This window comes from Drosophila mojavensis, unplaced genomic scaffold (assembly GCF_018153725.1).
Source record: "Drosophila mojavensis isolate 15081-1352.22 unplaced genomic scaffold, ASM1815372v1 contig_74, whole genome shotgun sequence".
Lineage (NCBI taxonomy): Eukaryota > Metazoa > Arthropoda > Insecta > Diptera > Drosophilidae > Drosophila > Drosophila mojavensis.
In genome coordinates, this window is record NW_025318899.1 from 23,712,997 (window position 1) to 23,737,572 (window position 24,576).

At 44.9% G+C, this 24,576-nt stretch overlaps 1 protein-coding gene across 1 annotated transcript in view; it reads left to right on the forward strand.

Moving 5' to 3' along the window:
• Window positions 1–540: 540 nt before the first annotated feature.
• Window positions 541–24,576, forward strand: part of LOC6583447 (transcription factor mef2A) — a 30,455-nt gene continuing 6,419 nt past the window's right edge. Inside the window, exons 1-2 of the mRNA XM_044009772.1 lie at window positions 541–1,554; window positions 17,578–17,628. The gene's annotated coding sequence lies outside the window, so the exon portion shown is untranslated. The remainder of the gene's footprint in view (window positions 1,555–17,577; window positions 17,629–24,576) is intronic.

Sequence of the window (24,576 nt, forward strand, 5' to 3'; positions counted from 1 at the left end):
CAGTCTCGGTCTCTCACACTCGCTCTCTGGCGCGCTCTCTGGTTCGTTTATCCGGCGAATGAGACGCCAACAAACACACACAGACGCACGCTTCTGTGTGCTCGCTTGTAGCTGTGTGTGTGTGCGGCGTCGGCAGCACAAGCAGCTGCGACGTCGTTGGCAGCCAATTCTACTTAGAAAGGCCGCTGGCTGCGCCAGTGTCTTGCTGGGCAGTGTCGGTTCAGGTTCAACGTCAGAGCCCCGCACGAGTTCGCTGTCGCCAAAGTGCCGCAAAAAGTTAATAGAGTTTCAAGCCCGGTTCGAAAGCAAGTTACCAAAAGCCCCGCGAATAGCTGCCTCACTTTTTTTGGTTGGCCAAATTGTGCGTGCAATTGCAATAACTCCCTCCAACGCCCGCTCAGCTGCTTTGGCTGTCGCACATAGACGCTCGAGCTCTTGCTCTCTCGCTCTCTCGCGCCCTCTCTTTCTCGCTCTCCTTCGCTGTCCCTCTCTCTCACACTCTCCTTATTGGTGATGTATGCGTGCGTGTTGGTGGTGCAGCCGAAGCCAACGACGACGACGACGATGCCAACGACGACGACGACGACGCAACGACGGGAAAATCTCTTTGCGTTGCAGTGAAAATTTTTTCGTACGTTTTCGTTATTTGTTATTTGCACGTTGACGCGTCGACAACAAGAAACGGTACACGGTACGTACGAAGTGTATTAAACGAACACGCGTGCAGCGGCTACACTAACAACAACAACAGCAACTACAATAATAATAATAATAATAACAACAAGCAGAACAACAGCGAGCGTTAAACGTTAACACGCGTCAGTTATAAAAATAATAAATAAATTAAAGAGAAGAAAAAGAAAAGCAAAAACAAACAACAAAATATTACCTATTTATTGATATTCAATTTTTAGTCACTCAACTTGCTAAAACTCCACTCTTAACTCAACCTAACTGCGATTCACTACAACAACAACTACTACAACTACAACCAACACAACAACAACAACAAAAAGTAACAACAATTTTTAATCTAATCAATTTTTGCTCTCTCATTCAACTAAACTTGCCAAATTTTTCTAAGTAATCAAATCACAAATATTTTACATAAGAAATTCAAAGGAAATATAATAAAATCATAAATATATAAATAAGTGCATAAAGTCGCAATTGAAGTGTCTTAAAGAAATATATATATATATATATATACATACATATGTATATGCTATAAAGAAGATTTATACATGCAAAGCTTGCCAAGTTTGAATTATAAATAACAACAACCACAGCAACAACAATAAAGTTATTTAACATAATTGCAATTCTTTAAAACACAACACGCGTTCAGCATATAAGCAAAAGTTTGTGATATTTTTTATGATATTAGCAATTAAAGTATACAACATATAAATAAAGAGAATTTTGCCTAATAATAATAACAATAATAATAAATGTGCAACAGCAACAACAACAACAACAACAACTATAAGCAACGGGCAGCTGCCATTGGATAATGCTTGGATAATGCTTGCCAAAGCGCCCTAAACGAAAGAGGTAAGTCTCATCTAACTATAGCTAAATGATTTTTTTACTATAACTTTCAGCTTCGTTTTATTGTTGTTGTTGAATATTTTGTTTTTTGCCGACGGCAACGTCTTTTAGGCTCAGGCGCCAGTCGCTGATTGCCTCAGCAGAAAGTTGTTTTTGTTGTTGTTGCTGAAATGTGTCAAAAATTTATAGATCTAATTACATAGCCAATTGCGGATATTGTTGTTGCCGGCTCTGTTGCTGTTGCTGTTGCTGCTGTTGTTGTTGTTGTTGCCCTGGAATCAGTTAACAGTCAAATTGCAACTGCAAACAACGCAATATCAGATAGCACCAGCACCAGCACCAGAGTTGATATATGGAGCTGGCAAATAAATGAGTGTATATGCGTGTGTGTGTGTGCATGTGTGTGATTGTTGAAGTAGTATAAAATAAATCAAAAGGAGTTAGGCCAGTCGACATTGCAACACCTACAACATATTGCAGTGGCCTCACTGATAGCGGCTGCTATCAATAAACCAGCCCCCAAAGATGGGTCTTGCGGTTGCCCCCGCTGCTATTGCTTGCGATTTGATTTGGTTTGACGTCAATCGTCAGCAACAAACACTGGCAATGACAACGACATTGTGTGGCCAGCAAATTGACGCACAAAAACAGCATCAGCAATGAACAACAACAGCAGCGATGTACGCACATAGGCAGATGAGAGAACCGGACGTGTTGCTGGCGTGCAACAGCAACAGCAGCAGCAGCAGCAGCAGCAACAGCAGCTACAGCAGCAACAATTCTTGCAGCCCTTGAATCTTACGCACAATTAATGCGAAACACTTTTAATTGCCATCAAATGCCATAGGAAAGAGGAGTGAATGTGAACTATGCCAATTGGCTACACCTTCGGCATAAAAATGGCCAACGGCCGACTGACAAATTTGTATGCACGCGCTTCTAAAGTGCAATATTAATTAATTCCAGCGACAACTGCTCGATGCACGGTGCAACAGTATTTCTGCTGCTCTGTATGCGGCAGGAGTTGCTGCTGCTTAGAGCGGGCAATTAAATTGTATGTCATTCATTGGTAATTTATACCATTTAAAGGCAAGCAACAACAGCAACAACAACAACAACAACAACAAGAGCAGCAACAACAACAAGAGCAAGAGCAACAACTCTCTCGCTAGGACGCTGCTTCAATGCAGCTGCTGATCGTTTTCCTAGGTCCTTTAGCTACTGTTCTCTCTCTCTCTCTCTCTCTCTCTCTCTTTGTCGACCTCTCTCTCGCTCAGGCAATTAGCATGCGTGCGTGCCACAGGTCGTATGAGTAACGATCGCAATGTTATGATACTTTTTGGTGGCTAAACAGTTGATCGATCGCCCGTTTGAGCTGATCGCTCGATAAATGCAACTTGCCATGAAAAGTGCAGCCCATAAATGGGCATTAAGCTATTGCACATTTCTCAATATGTCGCGCGAGTGTACCAAGTGATTTTTTCTCTGTTTGTTTGTCTCTTTTTTTTTTTTCTTCTTCTTCTTATTTTTGTATTTGTTTTTCAACTCGTCGATGTCGATGTCTGGCTTTATACGCACCGCGCCTTATAAGACAATGACGACGTCTGCCGGACAGTCCGACCGACTGCTGCGTCTGTTTGGCATATAAAGCAGCCAGCGGTGCGGCTAGCCAGCGGTGCAGCTAGCGACAGCGACAGCGACAACGACTGCGACAGCACCCGCACCACAGTCGACGCCATTTTAAAGTGGCTAAAAGTCGCCGGCGAAGCCCCCGATTGAAACCGCATTTAATACACTGCCACTGCCACCCTCGGTGCGTTTCATTGGCATTTTCGCATTTACATTTTTCACAAAAAGAAACAGAAACAGAATCGCTGCTATTCCAGGTATCGAATAGAAAATACCCTATAAGACGCTTTTCGATATCTATAAAAATATTTAGTTAAAGCTCAAACTGTTTATATCTGCAATCGATTTCCAGTTCATAAATTCCAGATTTATAGATCAGGATTATTGATTATTTTTTATTATTATTATTATTATTATTTTTCATTTAGATTAGTTTGATATATACAAAAATCTATAATGATATGTCATCTATGATACTTAAAATGAAGACAGAATCAGTTTAAGAAATCGTGTCCGAATATTCCTGAAAGTAAATTTCATTTGTATTTATAGAGTATATAATATTATTTTTATAAAATATAAATTTTATAGTAAATCATTCTAGACTCAATATTTTATATGGCTCAATCCATCAGAATTAAAAAATTTTTTTTTTTTATAAAGTTTTGCTTACCCGATTGGTAAGCAAGGTATATAAAAGTCTGGAGCTCCATTTCGTGAATTAATTTATTTAACGCAAAGCCTTAAATTCACAATTTTAATGCCCTTAACAAGAAAAAAACAATGAAAAGAAATTTATATATGTATTTGTATCTATATATATGTATAGTATTTATATGATATACAGGAATAACAAAAGCGCGCTTTGAAATTGAGACATCGGGCAGAGCAGAAAAAATAAAATAAATAAAAAATAAAAATAAAATGTTCACAATACACAAAATGGAAACAATTAAATATATATGAATGTATGTATATATATACAAGAAAATTTAGAAACGAAACAAAGGCGTGTGTGTGTGTAACTGAAAAAACAACAAAAGCCAGCAACGTAACAAAAGCAACAATAAATCGTAACGAAACGTAGCGAATACTGAAATTGAAGAACTTAAGAATGCCCAAGTTGAAATAAAAATTGTGGCGCGTTAATTAACTTTAAACGATTGAAAACGAATTGATTTGGAGAAGCCATTTGATTTGGATTAGTTGTGCTTGCTTGGCCGGACTCTGGGTTCACAAGTCGAGTTCGAGACCCTAAAGCACACGGTGCGATCCGCCGTATAAAGACTGAAATTAAAATTTAATCATCACGTGTGCGTTAAAAAGCGGGACAGACCCGACTCCGAGACGCTCGATCTGTGGCAATGTCTAAAACTAAAGTTGTTAATTAGAATGCGTTAAACAATAAAACAAAGACAGAGAGAGAGAGAGAGAGAGGGATAGGGAGAGAGAGACCCAATGGGGATTTGGATCTGAATGCAGAGCTGGTCTAGGTGGAGGTGGCGGTGGAGGGGACGCTGCGACAGTTGCTAAGAGATTAACACCTTACGGGCGGCAGACATTTGATAGGGCTCGATTGGAGCTTGGGCCAAGACTTTGGCCGTCGACTTGAATTCAGCTTGATTGTGGTCCATTCGGGTGTCATTACGGCATCCGTTGTTATCACGCATTTGATAAACGTTTTGTTTTTCATTAGTGTGTGGCCCGTAGGCCAGTTTCAGCTCCCAGCTCCCGCTCCGCCGCTCCAGCCGCATGGACTAATTCAGATCACACCCCTTCAATTAGCAGCCAGCGGCGAATTGCCGGCAACTCTTTCCAAATGTAATCTGAAGCAGCAATGTTGTCGGCCATTTTCTCGAGCGGGACTTGTGGCGAGTGGGGCGCAAATGTTCTCAAGCGGCCTGCCTGGTGGTTTTCGTGTTCCTCATATTTTATTTTCTGTCAGCTCCTGATAAGCAAAGTGGTGCGCCTTACTACGTCAAAAGCGTCGCGCGCTATCAGCGGCTCTCACTTAGCATATAAAAATATATACATTTGATTATAAAAATATACATATACAGCTCGATTTTTAATATGCATGGACTGTTTTTTTTTCGTATTTCTTAATGGGAAACCACACGCAGAAATTGTACTTGAACCGCACTGATAAACATATCTGGCTCTCAAAAATAATTCACATGCGATTTGTGCCGTTGTTGTTGGCTCTCATTTAGCTAAACGTGCCTCAGCCTGGAGGTGGACAGCTCTGAGGTACTTCAGCTACGGCCAGAGAGCCACATCGTCGGCATTTGAAAACAATTTTATTTAATCTCAAGTAGTTTCAATTAACGTCATTGGACTACATAGATTGTCGATTATGCGACGCGTTCGCAATACCAATTAAATTATACATATAGACAAATATGTGTATATATAGGAAAGGAAATATAAATATATTTGAAGAATTATATTAAAAGCTCATGAGATTGCGACCACCCACCAAACAGCAACAACAGCAAATTGAATGAAACGTTTGCACACAAATTAAAAATATATTGAGAATAGCAAAAATAATAAATAATAAATAATAACAAACACAAACATAATAATACTCGCTCTTGGTCAGCTTATCAGTCGATAGAGGACCATTTACGTCACAGCGACGCGCAGTTCATGAATTTAACAATTGATTCTTGAGAAATAATTTCTTGAATCCTGCGTTTGCAGTGTGTGGGTGGTGATAAGCCGCTGGCTGATAGGGCGACACCTGAGCCACTCGCCCGCTGCCGAGGTGGGGGTGGCTAGTCTCCGGGTTTATCGCGCGAGTGTCGCGGGCCTTTGGCGGGCAGCCCAATTAAGAAATTTACGATTGGCTCGTAAACTGCGCAAGGCGAGCGTTGCATAAAGCCCATAACTGACTCATAATATTCATGTGGCAAGTGGCAAGTGGCAGGCGGCAAGCTGCAAGTGGCAAGTGGCAAGCTGCATGCGGCAAGCGGCGCTTCATTAGGCCAACATTCAAACCTGTTGCTCGCACGCAATGCTCACCCAGTTGGTCACTCGGTTCAGTTCAGCTCAGTTTCTGTTTCTCTTTGTCTCTCGGTCTCTCGGGCTCTCGGTCTCTCGCTCCATCTGTCTATTTGTCGCTTAGCACATGCAACTGTCTGCACTTAGCGCTCGCTGTCGCCAATTTGAATGCTCTGCCCATCCCGCTCTCTCTTTCTCTCGCGCTCTGCCCCTCCTCCTGCTTGCTCGCTCGCACACTTCAGGCCAGGCCAAGCGTTGCTTATCTTTGGCGTTTTCTTGGCTGCAATTTTGTTTTTGGCTTTTCTGAGCGCTTCGCATAATATTTTAGTGCACTTTATAAGCACAAATGCCTGTCGCATAAAAATTAATTGTAATGTTTGTTTATGTGCTCGGTAAATGTTAAACAAGTTTTGTTTGTTTCCATTATTTTTCTTTTTTCGCCACACGGCGTATGAGCAATGCGCCAAATGCAAACTTCATAGCGTAATAAACATTTTTAATATGCAACTGGACAATAAAAAGTAAAAGCAAACGCTAAATTAAGATATGAACAAAACTAGTGTATTACATAGTCAAATAATCCAATAAATGAAATAGATAAAAGCTCGCGTAGACGACTTGAAGAAACTTGAGACTGAGACTTGATATGGGCGAACTAATTATGAAAGCCACATGAATATACCTACCTACTATTAATGTACCCATGTGAAATATATTCATTAGATAGCTGAAGCTTTTAAATGCCCAATAATATTGTTAATATATTGAGAAATTGATTATAAGAAATATTCCGTGAAGAAATATCAAAGTTCTAATTAATAATATGTGCATTACAAATCATTAATGTACTTTCTATCTATAGGAAATACTCCATAAGTGAAATGAGCAGAGAAATATGAAAGTCTTTAAAATTACTATATTATTATATCCCTAGGAAATATTCCTCCTGCTCGAGAGCAGGGGAAAGTCTTCTCTCAACTACGATTTGAGCACTAATCACATTTAGTTTGTTGGCTCGGCTCAGCTAATGTCATAGGCGCATGATTTATGATGAGTCAATTAGTTTATAATGCAAGGTCTTCCAATCTGATTTTCGCTCTGTCTGCGACTTACTGACTTCCTCGCCGCTAATTAAGTACATAAATCCTCGCAATTTCAACAACTTGAAATTTATATTGCTGTTACTGTTGCTGTTGCTGGTGTTGCTGCTGTTGTTGCTGCTGCTGTTGTTGTTGTTTGTTGATCTCTTAACAAAACACTGCAGCCGCTTAATTTATGTAATTCTCATTGTTGTTGACATATTTGACTTTCCTTTGCCGCCTCCAAAAAACAAAAACAGAAAGACAGAAAATAAAACAATAAAGCCCGGCCTTGCTTTTCTTGTTGTTGTTGTTATTGTCGTTGTTGTTGTTTTGTTTTAAGTACGCGCAAATGGCTGACAAAAATAAAAAATATCTTCATGCCAACAAATCCATTACAGTCAAGTGCGCACCACCACCAACAACAACAGCAAGAGCAACTAACAAAAAAAAGCTAAAAACAAATACCAAGCAAATAAATAAAAGTAAATGTGTGTGTGTTAAGTTAAAAAAATTAACCGAAATTTTATTAGTATTTGCGCAAGCGCAGGCAATGCTAAGGCAAATATTTGACAGGCAGCGGGACTGACCATAAGATGTTCGCCGAGCAGGAGGCACGCAGCGAGAGCGAGATAGAGGGAGAGGGAGAGCCGGCGAGTCGGCATGCAATAGCATATGCGGAGAGGGGCGGAAAGGGTTTTTGAAGACGCAACGCTCAGCGGCTGTAGCTGGAGCTGGAGTGGTCCATGACCAAATCGCTGTTTGAGTTTGTTCGAGGCGGGCAAGCCAAGCAAAAGGCAATTAGAGTTGACACTTTTGGTTTTGGTGGCTGCGGCTGTGGCGGCTGCGGCGGCTTGGCTCGAAAGGGCTCGCGACTCAGAGCGCAGACTGCAGAACGAAGAGACTCTGGCCAGTTTAAAGAAGTTGTCGCTGACTTGTGTCCAGCCTCAGCGGCTGACGTGCCCAGGGACAGTTTAATTCTCACTAGGCAATGGGGCACTTAAAAACCATTTTCACTTGAGACGTGACCGCTGCTGACGTTGTCGTTATTTTAGTTGCTGTTGTTGTTGTCTAATGCTGCTTTGTTTTGTTGCTGTTGTTGTTGCTGCTGTTGTTTCTGTGCTGTTGCTGTTATTTATTATCAATATTGACGCAGCCAACAGAACAAAAACACAGCCAAACTCCAGCAACAACAACAACAACAACAACACGAAATCTGTAAAATACCACGCAACATTGTAAACAAAATGTAAGCCGCTTTATTGTTGTTGTTGTTGGCTGTAGACGCGCCTAAAACCCAACAAACCTGAGAAACTGTCACTAAGCCATTTTCGTTATTCTCTTTGATTTGCTGCCTGCGAAAGAGCTAACAAAAAGATGGGCCTCCCCTTTGGCCACACAATGGCCAGCACAGCTCCAGCTGGCCAACAACTAATCATAAATTTGTCGCGCGATTATTTTACAGTTTGGCAGCCGCCTTTCAGTGATATTTCAATGTGTTTAGTCCGGAGTCCGGACTGAGCCTAGCTCTGCGCTGCGCCGCTGCGCCGCTGCGCCGTTGCGCCGCTGCCCTCGGCTGACTTATGGGCTCGAGAGATGATTGGAAACGAATGCCAAATGAATATGCAAATTATAGTTATTATTATGTTTATGTTTATGCATATCTCTATGGCTGTGGCGATGCTGCGGCTCTCTTCACTTTTGCTACTCTTGCTGCCGCTTTTGTGCGCTAATTGTCGAAAGAAAGACTCGAATTTGTTATATTCAAAGCGACTTTTAAATGCTGGCACGTGTGCATAAACTTGGCCATAAATAAATCACAAAAAAAAAAAACGAAAAAATTACTAAAAAAGAAAAACTGAAAAAGTCGAAAATTAAGCAAACGGCAGTTGAGTAGCCAAACTTTACTGTTTTTTCTTCCTTTTCCATATATACATATACACACACATACACATGTACATTTTTTAAATATTTATTTTGGGTCCCAACTGAAAGCTCAAGTTGAGCCGCTCGCAGTCGCCGCTGTCACCCCAATGTTTCAGAAACGGAGAACTAGAGCGCTATCTGCGCGGCTGGCCACAGGAAAAGGGAAGCCTGTTGAGTGGCAAACTGATTTCCGTTGACAATTTATACAAAAAGCAAAATACAATAAAAAAAAAAACAGAGAGACACTCACACGGCAACAGCAACAGCAGCAACAACAAAAAACAGCTACAAAAAGAGAAGAGAAGAAAAAGAACCCACAGCAAGAGCAACAACCACAGCGAAATGCGGTGCGCCAAGTAAAGTTTTAAATTCCAAGGCATACACGTTGTTTGTTTTTGTTGATTTGCTTGTAGAATTTGTAGCAACAACAAAAATGCATTGCACTGGGCCGAGGGGGGGGAGGTGGCGAAATACATTGACAAGCGAACAAGCGAGAAGAGCTGAATTAAGCAATGCGAGAGGCTGAGGCCAGCGACGCAGTCGCTTCTCACGCTCGCCACGACAGGACGGAGGACACGCCGAGCTCGTCCAAGCACACACCCACACCCACACCCAGAGCCACAGGCACAGTCACAGCTTCAGCCACAAGCCGCAGCTATCATGACAGCTTATAGCATAAATTTCTGACCCAGCTCGAAAGAAGAGCAAGTTAGCGCTGCTGTGGCGGTTGGGGCGTATGCGACTGGGGGATACGCTGCCCAGGTGCTAATGGCCGGGCAATCAGTAGAGAAACATGTTGCCACAGCGAGTCAGGGCATCGAGTGTCGTCGGTCCAGTCTTGGCTGTTTATCGGCTTTTTGGCTCTGCGGCTTTGGCTTGGCTTTGGCTTTGGCTTTTGCTTTGGCTTTGGCTTTGACCAATAAAGTCTTATTATATACTCATCAATTCAGCAGCAGATAAAAGTCAAAAACTTGAGATACGTTTGCCTCGATGTCGTCGCCGTCGCCGTCGCCGTCGCCGTCGAACCACCAGGCAGATAAATTATAATTAAAGCAGCCGCAGCTGAAGACCACTAAGTTGAAGACGCTGATTCTGATTCTGATTCCGATGCTGATTCCGTTGCCGAGATGCTGTTCTGATGTCAGAGCGTATTTAAAATACGAGTAGAACAACCTGCATTCAAACGCCGACGCCACACGACCAGCGGATAAACAAAACAAATAAACAGCAACAGAAACAGAATCAGAATCAGAATCTGAAACGAATAAGTAGACAGAGACGAAGACGACGCGACGTCGAATTGAGCTTCAGTCGGCGCAAGAAACACCTGTCAAACTGGTCCACACACACACACACACACACACATACACAATACAGACGACGCACACGCGGAGCTGTCGGAGGGCCCAAAATATCTGGCTGCGGCCAGGAGGAGCCCAGCTCAGCGAGTTGAAGGGAGAGCGGGGCAGAGCATCAGGCGGGGGGCACAAACGGCAGTTGGGATAATGACTTGGCAAGGAAGACGGCCAGTGATTTGGCTGGAACGAAACGGATATGCAATGCGGCCCATTAGGGGCCCTGATTAGCCGGGGCATTGATTTAATTGAAACTAAAACGGAAGTTATTACGCCTCGCCTCGCCGAGGCCGAGGTCTGATTTGATTAGATGATGCTGCAGAATTCGCGTCATGCCAGGCTAATTATGTAAGATTTCTGCTGCCATGACGCTGTTGTTAGCCAGTTGCCCGCCTAAGCAGGAAATGCAGCATTGCAATGCAGTCAAAGAGCCAAAAAAGAAAATAAAAATGCCAACTCAGTTGGGTTCTAAGCAGCTTTCGAGAAGAGATACCTATTGTACCCCTAAGATATTAGATATACGGCTGCCATATAAATGGTCGTGTTGCGCGCAATTTTGGTAAAGTCTTTTGGACAGGTCTGGTGTCATTTGAGGCTGAAGTTTGACTTGTTTCAATTAGCAAACACGCGAAAGGCAGCCGGCGCAGGGCTTACAACTTACTTGCCATGTGTGTCTGTGAGATGCAACGCTAACTAGCAACGTGCAACGCGCAACGTGCCACTAACAACTTACAACTGCGCGGCAATCAAATTACAAAACTTATCGCATGCAAGCGAGCAGAAAATCAACGAGCAACAAACAGCAGCAACAACAACAGCAAAAACAACAGTAAGGAGCAGCTCATGTCTCTGGTGTGGATTACCTGGCGCCGCAGTCACTGTTGCTGTTGCCGTTGTTGTTGGCGGCGGGGGTGTTGAGTAAAAAGTGAAATGCCACTGCCACTTGCCACTTGCCACAGAAATGCAAAACAACTGCAATGCGTGCGTGTGGCAAGGAAAAAGTTAACGGCAGCAGGCAGCAAAAGTTGCGCCGCCTTCGCCTGGGCTCGACCTGCAGGAAGTCGAGCAGAAGACGCCGAACGAGGACAACTTGGTATGTCTTGACAGTCGACAGGAAGTGCGCAAAATGCCACAACTTGCGAATGCAAAGTGCAACCCCCACACACACACATACACACATACACACACACACAGAGACACAAATGATTGCCGCATTATGCTAGGCTGAAAGTATCTTTAAAGTTGCATGTTGAACGCGTGTAAACAAGCTTGTCGCGCCGGCCTATAAAAATATTATTAAATTAAAAGTTGAGCCAGCTGCTGAGGCTGCTGCTGTTGCCTTGAGGTAGGCGGCCACATCGAGGCGTAACTCCACCCACCCGACGGCAGTCGAGCAGGAGGCATGCGCAAAAATGCAGCCTGTGCATAATTATGGAGTCAAGACGTTGCCAACGTGGCGATTGCAATGGCGATGACGACGATGACGACGGCGACGGCAACGGCGACGGCGACGATGATGGCTTGGCCAGGCTGCCTGGTCATTAGCTGTTGATGAGCCGTGGCCACTGCCGCGCAACAGTGAGAAACAGTAGCCAATGCCACTCGGCGGCAGCAGCAGCAGCAGCAGCAGCAGCTACAGCTACAGCTTCTCCTCCTCCTCCTCCTAGCCTTTTGGCCATCTCTGTCTGGCATAAATAATTATTAGCAATTGTGTGCAGCTGCAGGTGCAGCAGCCAGCAACAACAAGCAAGCCTGGCATAGTACTTACTGTTGATATTGCACTGCAATTTCAGCATTTTGCACTTTAGCTGCGCTGCGCATAAACAAAAGACTTAAGCAACGAACTGCGTCCAATTGGTCGAGGGCTGGTCGAAAATTTGAATTCGACTTGACCAATAAAATGGCCACCCAGATCCACTCGCCAAGCAGCTGCAGCTGCTGTCCGTCGCCTGTCAGGTAGCCCCAGCAGGGCTGGGACGCCGCTGCAGCTGGACGGACAGCGCTGGCCCACGTTGTAAACGTCAAACAGAAAATCCACTCAAAGTTTTGAAGCAGCAGCAACAGCAACAGCAGCCACAGCAGCAACACAAGAAAATTATTAACTGACATTTTAATGATGATAATGATGATGCCGTTGACGTTGGCGGCGGCGGTGGTGGCGATGGTGGCGGTGCTGGCGGTGGCTGCAACTGCGTCGGTGGCTAGACATTAAAGAAGAAGAAAAAACCCTTTTGCGCCCCACCAAAGCACAGGTAGAGAAAACCATTAATGTTGCTGCTGCTGCGGCTGCTGCTGCTGCCGCTGTTGTTGCTGTTGTTGGTTGTTTGTTGATGTAAGCGGCGTGATTTTTATCAGTTGGGGCTCTTGTGTTTGCCCAACTGGCGCCAGTTTTTATGTATTCTACTGGCCCAAAACAAAAGTCGAAAGTCAGATAACTTTTCAAAATGTTTGTATGGCTGAGTATGCCTCTCTGTGTGTGTGTGTGTGTGTGTGTATGCGTAAAATGCGTTTTCAATTGCAGTTTTTCAAGTGTGCGCAAATCAATTGGCTATGAATTTTAATTGATTTTTGCCCGACAGCAGCAGCAACAACAGCAACAACAACAGCAGCAACAACAACAACAACAACAGCCGGAGCAACAGTTGAAAGTTGTATTTCATTTTCTGTTTCGTTGCGCTTGTAAAGGCTCGCGCTCAAATAAAGCATGAAAATAAGTTTTGCCTGCCACACACACACACACACACACACACATACACAGAGAGATATGTTGTGCAACTGAAGCTGCAGGCGAATCGCGGCTAATTTCAGTAATCTGCAAAGAATGCTGCAAAAGGCACCCACAATTCGCTGCAGAGACTGAGACGGGAACAGAGCTCAGCCAGAGACTGACACAGACAAGCACACACACACACATACACATACATTGACAGACAGTTGGACAGACAGTCTGTCCAGACATGTGAGCGTCTGTTTGCAACCTGCTTAATGTCATGCAGCGGGAACAGCAACAACAACACCAAGAACAACAACAACAACACCAAGAACAACAACAAACGGCAACCATAAGCAACTACAACGCACTGTCACTGTCATGCATCATCATCATTGCAGCCCGGACTGGAGCCGGTTGCTGCTGCTGCGGCTGCTGCTGCGGCTGCTGCTGCTGTTGTTGCTGCTGTTGTTGCTGCTGCTGTTTCTGTATTTGAAAATTATTGCATGTCCAGTCTGCAGTCCGCAGTCCGCAGTCCGCAGTCTGTGGTCCGCCGTCTGCAGTCCGCAGTCTGCAGTCTACAGTCTACAGTCTGACTCTGAGATTCAGGCTCATGCATGCAAAGCCGAGAAACTGAGAAGGCGAAACACTTGCAGCATTGGCATGGCCAGTGAGTGATGCGATTATCTGCAAGATTCGCTTATCTACGGTGATCCATCAGCTGTGTGGCACTGAGGCACTTGCGAATGTCAGTTGAGTGCTTTGCCCCGCCATTGCCGTTGCCATTGCCGTTGCTGTTGCAGTTGCAGTTGCCGTCGTTGCGTGAAAAAATGCGTAGCCTGCGCGGGCGTCCGCCATATAAATTAGAATGTGCGTTGTTGTTTCTCGAGTATTTTATTTCTGCTCAAAAAAAAAAAAAAAAAAAAAATGTATATACAGATATATATTTACTCATTTTCTTGCTCCCACGGTTGAGCTGAGCAGCACCCGCTAGCAGCGGGTCAGCGGGACTGCTTGCGGTTGCTGCTGCCAGGAAGCGCTGGTGGTACAGTAAACCACAGTAGGGGTTTTTAGTTGTTTTTCGTTGTTTTTTGTTGACTTTGATTGAAAGTTGACACAGCCAAGCGTTGAAAACCACATCCGTGGTGGGCAGCAGCAGCAGCAGCAGCAGCAGCAGCAACAACTGCCAACTTAACAGCAACAGCAACAGCAACATCATCCATGTTGCTTGTATGCAAATGCAATTAGTTTTTGATTAAGTTGTAGTCCCCAAAAAGATGGCAGGGCAGTCTCTGGCTCACTGTATGCAGTTGGCACAGCGCACCAAAGTACACTTAAGTGCAAAAGCAAAGCGACAGACCGTTAAATTGTTGCAATTACCAAAGCTAGCTGCTGCTGCTGCCGCCATGTTTGAGCAGTCTCTTTGTGTGTGTGTGTGTGTGTGTGTGTGGGTGTGTTTGCTAGACTATTGTTGCTGTTGCTGCCGCTGTTGACTGGGCCAATTGTTTAGCACGCGCTGCTAATTTTGTGCTGCTGTTGCTGCGAGGCAGGCAGCAATTTCTAAGTTGCATGTACGCCTTGTTGATTGTAGTAGGTGGCTAGGCCGGCATGGCCCAGCCTGCCTTGGCTTGGCTTGGCTTTGGCTTTGGCTTGGCTTTGGCTAGCCACTGGTCATTATAGCTTCTCTCAGCTCAAAGTGCTGCTCCAGTTTGGATGGAGGGTGACCGAAGCCGCGCAATCATGTTAATAACAGCTTGTATTGCTGCCGTGGCCGTAGCTGTTGCTGTTGCTGTTACTGGTTGCTGGTTGCTGTTGCTGCTCGCTGGTCAGTTGCGAGTTCTGCATGTGTAATTTATGCCCGTAGCTAATTGCATTTGAAAGTTTAAATGCAAAAGTCAAACGGTTTTCAGATATGCACAAAAGCACAATCGCCCAAAACCGACTCTCACAAAGAAGCAGAAGAAGAAGCAGCAGAAGCAGAAGTGAACCGATTTTCCCTCTCAGCTCATTTGAAATTCCAATTTCAATAACGCTCAATGATGGTTATCGGCAGCGCTTAAGTATGCGTTGCCGTTTGGCTTTTCTATTTTTATGTTTATGATTTTTGAGTAGGCGTTGTCCGCAGCAGCAGCCAGAGCTACATAGCATTGCCTTGTACCAATTTACGCACATACTGATGCGCCGGGCCAAGGTTCAGGGCAGGGCACGGCAGGGCAGGGCAGGCCGGTTCAATGCCTAGATAACGCCATGGGAGCCATCAGCTTCATTGCGTGCTGCTGCTGCTGCCGCTGCTGCTGCTGCTGCTGCTGCTGCTGCTGCTGTTGTTGTGGGTGCGCGATAAGACAGGCGAGTCGAAGCCAGAGTTTATCAGCGAGCCGCGCACAGCTGCGACTGAAAATTCAAATACTGAAAAGCTGAAAACTCTCAAATGCCGAACATTGAAAATTGTTGTGCTAATAAATTCATGTCGCAGCGAACAGAAATCGGCGCGCTGCTGTCCGTCCGTCCGTCCGTCCGTCCGTCGGTCCGTCCGTCTCTCAGTCTGGCCGACTGCCTGCAACATTGCTGAGATATATGTTTAGAAACAAGTTTGTCGGGCGGCATATTTGTTAAGGTCGCACAGCTGCGCCGCCAGCAACTGTTGCTGCGGTAGTCATTCCACATAAATAGCTGCTGTTCATGTGGCACATGGTTTTTGTGCATATTTCTTGTTGCTTTTGTTGTTGCTTTTTGTTTTTTGGCTATTTGCTCACCCGCATTGGCAGCAACCGCAACAACATGCCATGTTGCATGCCTAATTGCAACAGGTGGCAAATGCCAGCAGCCGCACTTACACACACACACACACACACACACATACACAGTTACTGTTTGCGGTTACAAGGGTTGCTGTCGCTGTTGCAGCGGTGCCGGTGGGGGGAGGTGAGTGGGTGCAGCAGCAACATGTCGCTTTTGTGCCAGCAACAAGCCAATTAGCAGCAGCAGCAATTCGCAATTGTGAATTGTCAATTGTCAGAGGCAAAATGCAAATGTGGTGCGGCTCATGTTGACAGTTCTGCTGTGTGATTAGTAAATAATAGTACACATTAAAACAATTGTTTATTGTTCATTTGATGTCTCTCTGCTGTTGACCAAAAATGGGAAGAACAACAAGCAGCAAGCAACAGGCAGCAGGCAGCAGGCAGATGGCAGGGGGCAGGGGGAGGCGAGCGGTAAGCAGTTTATGTTGTCACTTGGCTCTGGCATTTGATTGGGCTTTGATTTGTTGCTACTGCAGCTCAAATAACTAATGAGTTAAATATTATAATTTATTTAAAACTGGCCACGATCATTAATCAGCCGTGGAACATGACTCTGTGGCTTGCGCTTGGCATTGGAGCGGCTTTTCAGGCTTTTGTTGTCTGTGCGCGGCCACCGTTTTGGGGGCTGCTGCCACGCCCCACTAATTGGCACTAGCAACTGTTTAAGTATATTGGCAGTAGTTTCTTTTCCTTTTACTTCTTCTGTTTTGTGGGTGGCAACGCTTCTCAGTTCTGCTCCATCAATCAATGTCCAGTTGCCAAATTTGTGGCCCAAAACGGCGGCAATGTTGCAATCGGCCCGGCCCGTCCCGGCCCAGCGACATCTCTCGCAAATATATGCAGAAAGTTTGTTAATCAATAAAAAAATGATTAAAATGTAAAATTCATAAACGACTCGCAAATCTAAGCCAAAGCCACGCAGTCTGCGTTTTAGCTTAACTAAAAAAAAGTCGAATAAAAAACCATAAAAAAGCAAACATCATTAAAAACTCACAAATTTGCAAAACCTATAGAGAGTTGTTTGTGTGTGTGTGTGTGTGTGTGTGTGTGTCCGGCTGGCATAAATATTTATACAGCTCCGTAGAACTATTCAGTCATAAGTATTTTCGAGCTTGATTAATGATGTTTGATTTGTTTCGAGCTGCTTTAATTACTGCGGCAATTAGCAGCTAAATGCAATAGAGTTTTGTCGGCTCCGACGATTTGTCATGAGCATCAGCGAAATGTTAACACATTTCATGTTACACGCGGCACACATGTCTTTATGGCCCAAGCATAGGCATCAACATGGACATAAACATAGCTATGCACATATATGTATATGTGTGTATGTATATGTGTATATTAAAAATGAAGCTGGCTCGTAAAGTGCCCATAAAGTGGGCAGCGCGCTGTAAAAGCCATGCGAAAGTTTCTAGAAAGTTGTACCACGATTTTAGAGCAAACACTTTTATAGCTCAGCCGAATTACAGTTGTAAATGAAGCGTTAATAAACCAGCCTCTTTCACTCTTCCTTTCAGAATATGCCCGAGGCCATTGCAGCAGCAGTCGACACATCCTAACTCAACGAGGTAAGCACACATCAGAAGCTTCCAAGCAGCAGCAGCAGCAGCAGCAGCAGCTGCTTTTTGCTTTGTTTTGTTTCGTTGTTTTTGTTGCATTTGTATTTTGGCTGACAATGGCAACCCTGGCCTGGCCATGCACAGACAACGCTGGCAACCTTCGCAAGCTCAAAAACAAATACAAAAAAAAAAAAATGAGAAAATATCTGAAACGCATTTTGAATTTAATGCGTGCACTGCAGGAGCATAAAGTAGGCAGCTGACAAGATGAGAAGGCGGCGCAGGAGTCGGAGGTGGCTGAAGCGAAGGCGGGCAGGTGGAGTTCTCATTCGTATCGATCATATGCGCCTGTCCGGCCAGCAACATTCAAGTGTCGTCTTGCGTTTCGCATGAATTTCGCATCGGCAACGGCCGCGTCTCCCCTCGCCCGATCGCCCGCGCCTCTCGGTCTGGCAGTTGTCTGCGTTCAGAGTCTGCGCCTGCGCCTGCGTCTGCGTCTGCGCCTGTGTCTGGGGCAGCTTTTAGTTGCGGGCGTTGCACGGCAGGCGACCTTCTAAGTCGGCCGCTAAGGAATTGCAACTGCCATTGAAAATGAGTGAAGTTGAACATTTTAGACAGATTGCCAAGTTTTGTCATAAAAACGCGGCAACTTCGCTGCAGCAGCAGCGGCAGCAGCTGAAACTCACTCGATGTTGTTGCTTTTTGAAGATTAATTGCTTGCGACAGTTTGCAAACGATGGCGACGTTCAAATTGTAGCAACAGCAACAGCAACAACAAAAACAGCAACAGCAACAACTATTGCAGCTGCCCCTTCGAGCCATAAAAATTGGCATTTTGTGGCTAAAATGAACATGACGTCAATGCGAAACGTTGTCAATTGCTTGGCTTAGAGTGCGACCTTTGGCTGGCTGGGCGATTAAGGCCGCGCCGCAGCAACTACAACTTAATCTCAGTCGTCGCTTGTCGCTCGTTGGATTGGCGCTTTTTGCCCGCCAGCTAATTTTTAATTTATTTGTTGAAATTTCTTTTGACACGCCCTAACAAAAGCTACGCGCTTTTGGTGTCATCACAATTGTTTCTTCTTCTTTTTTTTTCGTTTAATTTAAAACCGTTTTTTGCAACAGTTTTTGCTTTTGTGTCTCAGGTGGCTTGGTCGCTTTTATTCATAAATGTATCTCGGCATGAAATACAGCTTAATTAACAAAAAATCTGAAGAAAACCTGCAGCCGCTGGCTGGCAGAGCGCAGTTCCATTCATGCATTCACTCCATTCAGACTCTCAAGTGATATTCAGTGCGTAGATTTATGTTGACTAATTTGTCATAATATTGTTTCCCATAATCGAGTGAGTCGAGTTCGAGAATTTCGTTAACGAATCGTGCAGCAGTAAAAGCGACACAAATTACAACAGCCCAATCAATGATAATCAATTAACACCTGCGACTGTCTGATACAATAGCAGCAGCAGGAGCAGCCACGAGTTGAATACATTAAAGTCTCCCATCTTTAGGTCTTGGCCGGATTGGAAATCAGTAAACAAACACATTGAAATTAGCATATCAAATACAACATAATTGCGCGATAATAACCAAACATGAAGCGAAACCTGTTCTATGGGACTTCTATTTATCGATCTTCATTATATTGTCTTCACATTTCTCTATTATATATGGATGGAAACATATCGATGAAATATGTTAAAGAACTCATTATTCAAAAATAACATTGTTTCATTGAATTGGAACTCGGCTGCGTCTCTCCGCTCCCCCCGACTCCTCCGACTGCGCACCGCACCCTGCTCCTCCAACTGTTGGGTAAGCCAAAGTGACAGCGACAGCGTCTTGTAGGCAATCAAAATGCAGCATGAAACATGTGCAACTCCCAATAGTTGAGAATATGCGTTGAGTGTTGTTCTTGTAGGTTGCCAGTTGCCAGTTGCCAGTTGCTGGTTGCTGTTGCTGACTGCAGCCGCCTTCCACCTGGCAGGCTGAACTGCGAACGCAAATTGAAAGAACTTGTTGGCTGCTTTGCCTGTTGCCTCTTGGATGTTGCCTCTTGGCTGTTGGCTGTTGCCGGCTGCCTGCTGCACGCAGTCGTCGACAAGCAAATTGAAAGCTTTAGTTTTGCACTTGCTTTGCGGTCAAAACCCAATACGCCAACAACAGCAACAACAACAACAACAACAGCAGCAACAGCAACACTAGTGCACGCTTGTGGTGTTGGTGGTGCTAGTGCCTGTTGGTGGTTACAACTATTGATTACAAGTTGCCAATCGCTGGGTCTCACATTACCCAATACAACAAACAGGCAACAGTCAGCAACAACAGCAACAGGCAACAGCAACAGCGACCTCGATGCGGGTGTTGCAGACAGGCGCAGAAAGGCTCCAATAACAGAGAGCAACAGCACCGAGTGGAGGCTGTAATTAATGCGGGAGCCTGCGCTGACATTTTGAGAAATTTATTGCTCCAAGTGGATTTATAGTCTGCGACATTTTATAGTTTTGCCTTGTGGTCGCTGCGATCGATCGGAGCAGCGAGCGAGTAATGTTGCCAGCAACATGTTGCCCGTTGCTGCCGTTGGCTGGTGGGAACTTGTGCAGCAGCAGCAGCAGCAGCAGCAGCAGCAGGAGCAGCAGCAACCCTTTAATGCGCATCATGTGCGCGCGCGCATATATAATTTGGCTACCCGATAATGATCGGCCTTTGGCATAATAAATTTACAGCACCGGCACATAGCGCTGAGGCAACTTTCAAACCCAAATTGTTGGCGGAGTCCAGAGCTGGCGAACTCATCCTTAAAGTGGGCAACGGCCAGCCGAAAGAGTCGAGAGTCGAGAGTCGAGAGCCGATAGCCGAGTGCTGAGTGCCAAGTGCCGAGTATTAAAGTACCAACGGATCGGGCGAGCATGTACCTGCAGTATCGAGGAGTATCTCTACCCTGCAATCTATATTAATTTTTATATAGCCCGAGACTGAACGGCCTGCTGGCTGCCTCCTGCCCAGTGCCAGTCACGCTGCATACTTTCATAAATGCCAAAAATTTCACCTGCTTTCACAAAGATGATTAAAAATAAATATGCAACGACGTCGACGTCGCTGCCGACGTCCGCCTCGCCGCTTCGCCGCCTCGAAACGAGTGCAGTTCTTGTGCCGCCGCGCTGCATGATATACGATAATTTCGTTCTGATAATGTGACGGACAGCGGGCGAATGTCCAGCCTCAGTCGCCATCGTCGTCGCAGTCCCCGTCGCAGTCGCAGTCGGCGCAGCAGTTGCAGCCTCACCTGACCTAGATGGCAATGCGTGAGTGTTGAGCCAAAAATCGTTTAAGGCTAATTGCAAAGATCGCTTTTGGTTGATAAACGAGCAGCGCAGCGGCGGGGGGACGCGGGGCGAAAAGAGTTGGCCAGCGATTGAGATGCCTCTCGGCTGTGACCCAAAACCTTTACGAGGCAGCACACAAAGCCCAGCTAAACAAATACGAAACGCGTAGTTAATGATGATTGCCGGCCCCCAAAGGTTAAAATTAAATAATTTTTAACTTGCTGCCAACTCGCGTCTCTGAGCCCAGCTCAAAATGGCGGGCGGATCGCCGCAGCAGACGCAGCAGACGCAGTCGAGTAACCATTCATTCATCCATTCATTTGCCTAGCCATGTAATTAGCATGAAATGAGTAGGATTTCGGAGATTTTTAGTTAAATATTTCAAGAGTTCGACTTGCTTCGCTTCTGGCGATCGCGTCAGTGGTCTATGTTAATTTTTCTTTTTTTTCCCCCTTTTTTTTTGGCGCTTTGGCAATTAAGCAGAAAATCGTGTAGCTAATTATGATAAACATTTCACAAAGCTGAAGCTGAAGAAGAAGCAGACAGCAAGGAGGAGCAGCAAAAAATGGCAACAGGAAATGAAAGATAATAGATGAAATGCCAGCAACACAAAAAATTAAGCAAATATTTGAAAAATTCTAATCAGTTAAAATATTTCAGAATTATTGTCAGAAAAAAAAACAAACGATGAAATAATATAAATGTTATCAATCATTTGGAGATATATATAAATATTATATGCATAAACTGTATATATATATATATATCTATATACAATACTTTAATTATTTATATTCCCAGTATTTTATTTAGTAAAACTGAAATTTTTAAACTTGTTTAATTTTTGATATTTTTATATTTCATTTGCTTACTCATTTATTCTCTCAAGAACACTTCGTAGAGTATCCCTCCTCGCTTTTAATTATTTTAATGAATGATAAACATAAAGTAGAGCAATATATTTATAAGAATATTCCCTTGGAGACGCACGGACTTTCATCACGAGGAGCAGAAACTCGCCTTAGCATTGCGCTGCGATTAGGGTCTATGAATCATGTTTTGTAATTTCGAACTGTTTGAGGTTGCTACCACATTTATGGGGCGTTTAGCTGGCTTAGTGCATGGGGAGTGCGAGGGCTTTTTGCGGTGTGTGGAGCTGGAGCGCTTAAGTGGTTGCAAACCGGTTCGCAGTTAACCCTGGCCAGAGCCAGGGCCAGCACTTGCAGCTCCTTTGGCCCATTTTATTCTCATTTGGACGACCGCAGGCGCCGCAGTTACTTTGGCCCTGGCTGCAGTCGTCGATAAGGCGGCAATGGTTTAATTTAGCTGAACAGGCGATCAGAAGGCAGCTACAAAAAATGCAACGGCAGCAGATGACGACAGGATCGTTGGGCCCGGCCCACGTGCAACTTGCCTACTGCAACTGCAACTGCAGCCGCAGCAGCAGCAGCAAAAACAAATGTGTCTGTATATCGTAACTAAATTGACTTTGATCACGCGATCGCCCGGCCTTTGTGGCAAACGGAAGTATGCTAAGCAACTTGTTGCTGCCACGCCGGCAACTTCTAGCAGCAGCAGCAGCAGAAGCACTAGCAGCAGCAGCAGCAGCAGCAGCAGCTGAAGGTGTATATTGCAAAAATAATTACATTTGATTGTAAAAGGCCAGCATCTAGGCCGGCGACTCGGGCTCGGACTCGGACTTGGTTCAGGCACAGGCACAGGCACAGGCAGCGACCCCGCCGTTGCTGGGGCTTTGCGAAAGAAAAATGTGCAACATGATTGCAGTTTACAGCGATGGAGAGTCTAAGCAACACCGGCAGCAACAACTGAAAACCAACAGATAAAATGCATTTACAATTGAATTTGAATGTAATTTTATTTAAGCTGCGGTCAGCCAGGGGCACATGCATGCATGTCTGTGTATGTGTGTGTGTGTTGCTGTTGCGGCACGGCAGCAACAATTGGCCAAGTGGCAGGAAATTGCCATTATCTGGCATTATCCACTTGTGCAACAGTAGCAGTAGCACTAGCAGCAGTCGGTGCAGGCGGCGTAGGCCGCACGTCAATCTCTGGCCGAGATCAGAGGTTTCAATGATCCTCCCCTAATTAATGACACCAAGCCACAAAAACAACAACAACAGCAGCAACGGCAGCAACGGCAACAATTAGCATATCGTTAGCTCGCATATTGACGTCAAATTTGGTCTGGCATTTAATGATCAGCAAAATCAATCCGTAGTCGTATGTACTCCAAATTACGGTGATCATTTTAATTGCAGTGCGCCAGACGAAGCCAACAGCTCAATTTCCAATTACAAATGAGCGAGCTAAAGAGCAACAGAGACAGAGACAGAGAGAGACATGTGTGTGCGTGTGTGTGTGTGTACATTTTAAATCAATTAAAAAGAGCTTTCTAACAAGCTTTGCCCGCCCGTTAAGTATGTTTGAGCTTGCGCTGGAATGGGGCGTGTTTTGTGAGCATTGCAACATGTTGCTGGGCTCATGTTGCTGGCTCAGCTCAAATGTTGCTGGCCGTCAAGTGGGCTCTGCTCATTGGTTCGTGCTTAGGCGTGGGCGTATGAGCAGCTTTTTATTTTCTTTCCTATGTTTTCACTTGATGCGCACTTCATTTTTCATTTCATTTTCATTTTGTATTTACTTTAGAGCGCTTGCTGTTGCGCTGTTTAAATGGCGTTTTATTTTATTGGCCATATTTGTGCTCTGTCATGCATTGTTTGCCTTTGACTGAACAACTCTATACACAACTGGCTTAGCTGCTCTTTACTCAGTTACTGTTGCTGTTGCTGTTGCTGTTGCTACTGCCACACTAAGCTGTCCATTATCAATGCGTATCACGTTGTTGCTCTTCGTTGTTGTTGCTGTTGTTGAAGTTGTTGAAGTGTGCTTAAATGGCGTCAGCAAGACATTTGCTAGTTTAATGTGTTGGGCTCCAATCCAACACACAAACACACACACACTCACACACACACTCACACATGGGCTGCATGGCGCAGCAACCAAAATGAAAGCCAACATTTTGTGCAAATAACAAACAGATGGCTAATAAAGAAGTCCACTTCAGGTCGCTCTCTCTGTGTGTGTGCGTGTGTGTGTGTGGGTGCACTGCAGGGCAGATCAGGGCGTGGCTGTGCACACAATTTGTTTACACTTGAATTTCTGCAATTTTGTTTAGTTAACTTTGCGAGCGCTCGCCGCAGGGACGCCCATAGGCACACACGAGGTCTTATCGCTGCGGTGACAACTGAGTTGATATAGCTGCCCCAGGAGGAGCAGGAAGGGAGCCGGGGAGTAGGGGCGCCACTTTAAAACTCCATCAGCTTTCAGTGTGTCTGTGTGTGTGTGAGTAATAAGCGTGACTAAAGTTAAATAAACAATCACAATCACGCACACACACACACGCACACGCACACAGAGTAAGACTGGCGCCCATTGTGACCGCCATTGCTGCAACTCCCCCTCACACTCACTCGCTGCTGGCTGCTCGCCCTCACCTATTCCCCTCTCCCTCTCCCTCGCCCTCTCCCTCACCCACTCTATCATTCTCGCTCGCTCTGCTACGTTGCATTTAATACAATATGGCAATTGTTATTGTTGTTGCCTGGCTGTTGGTT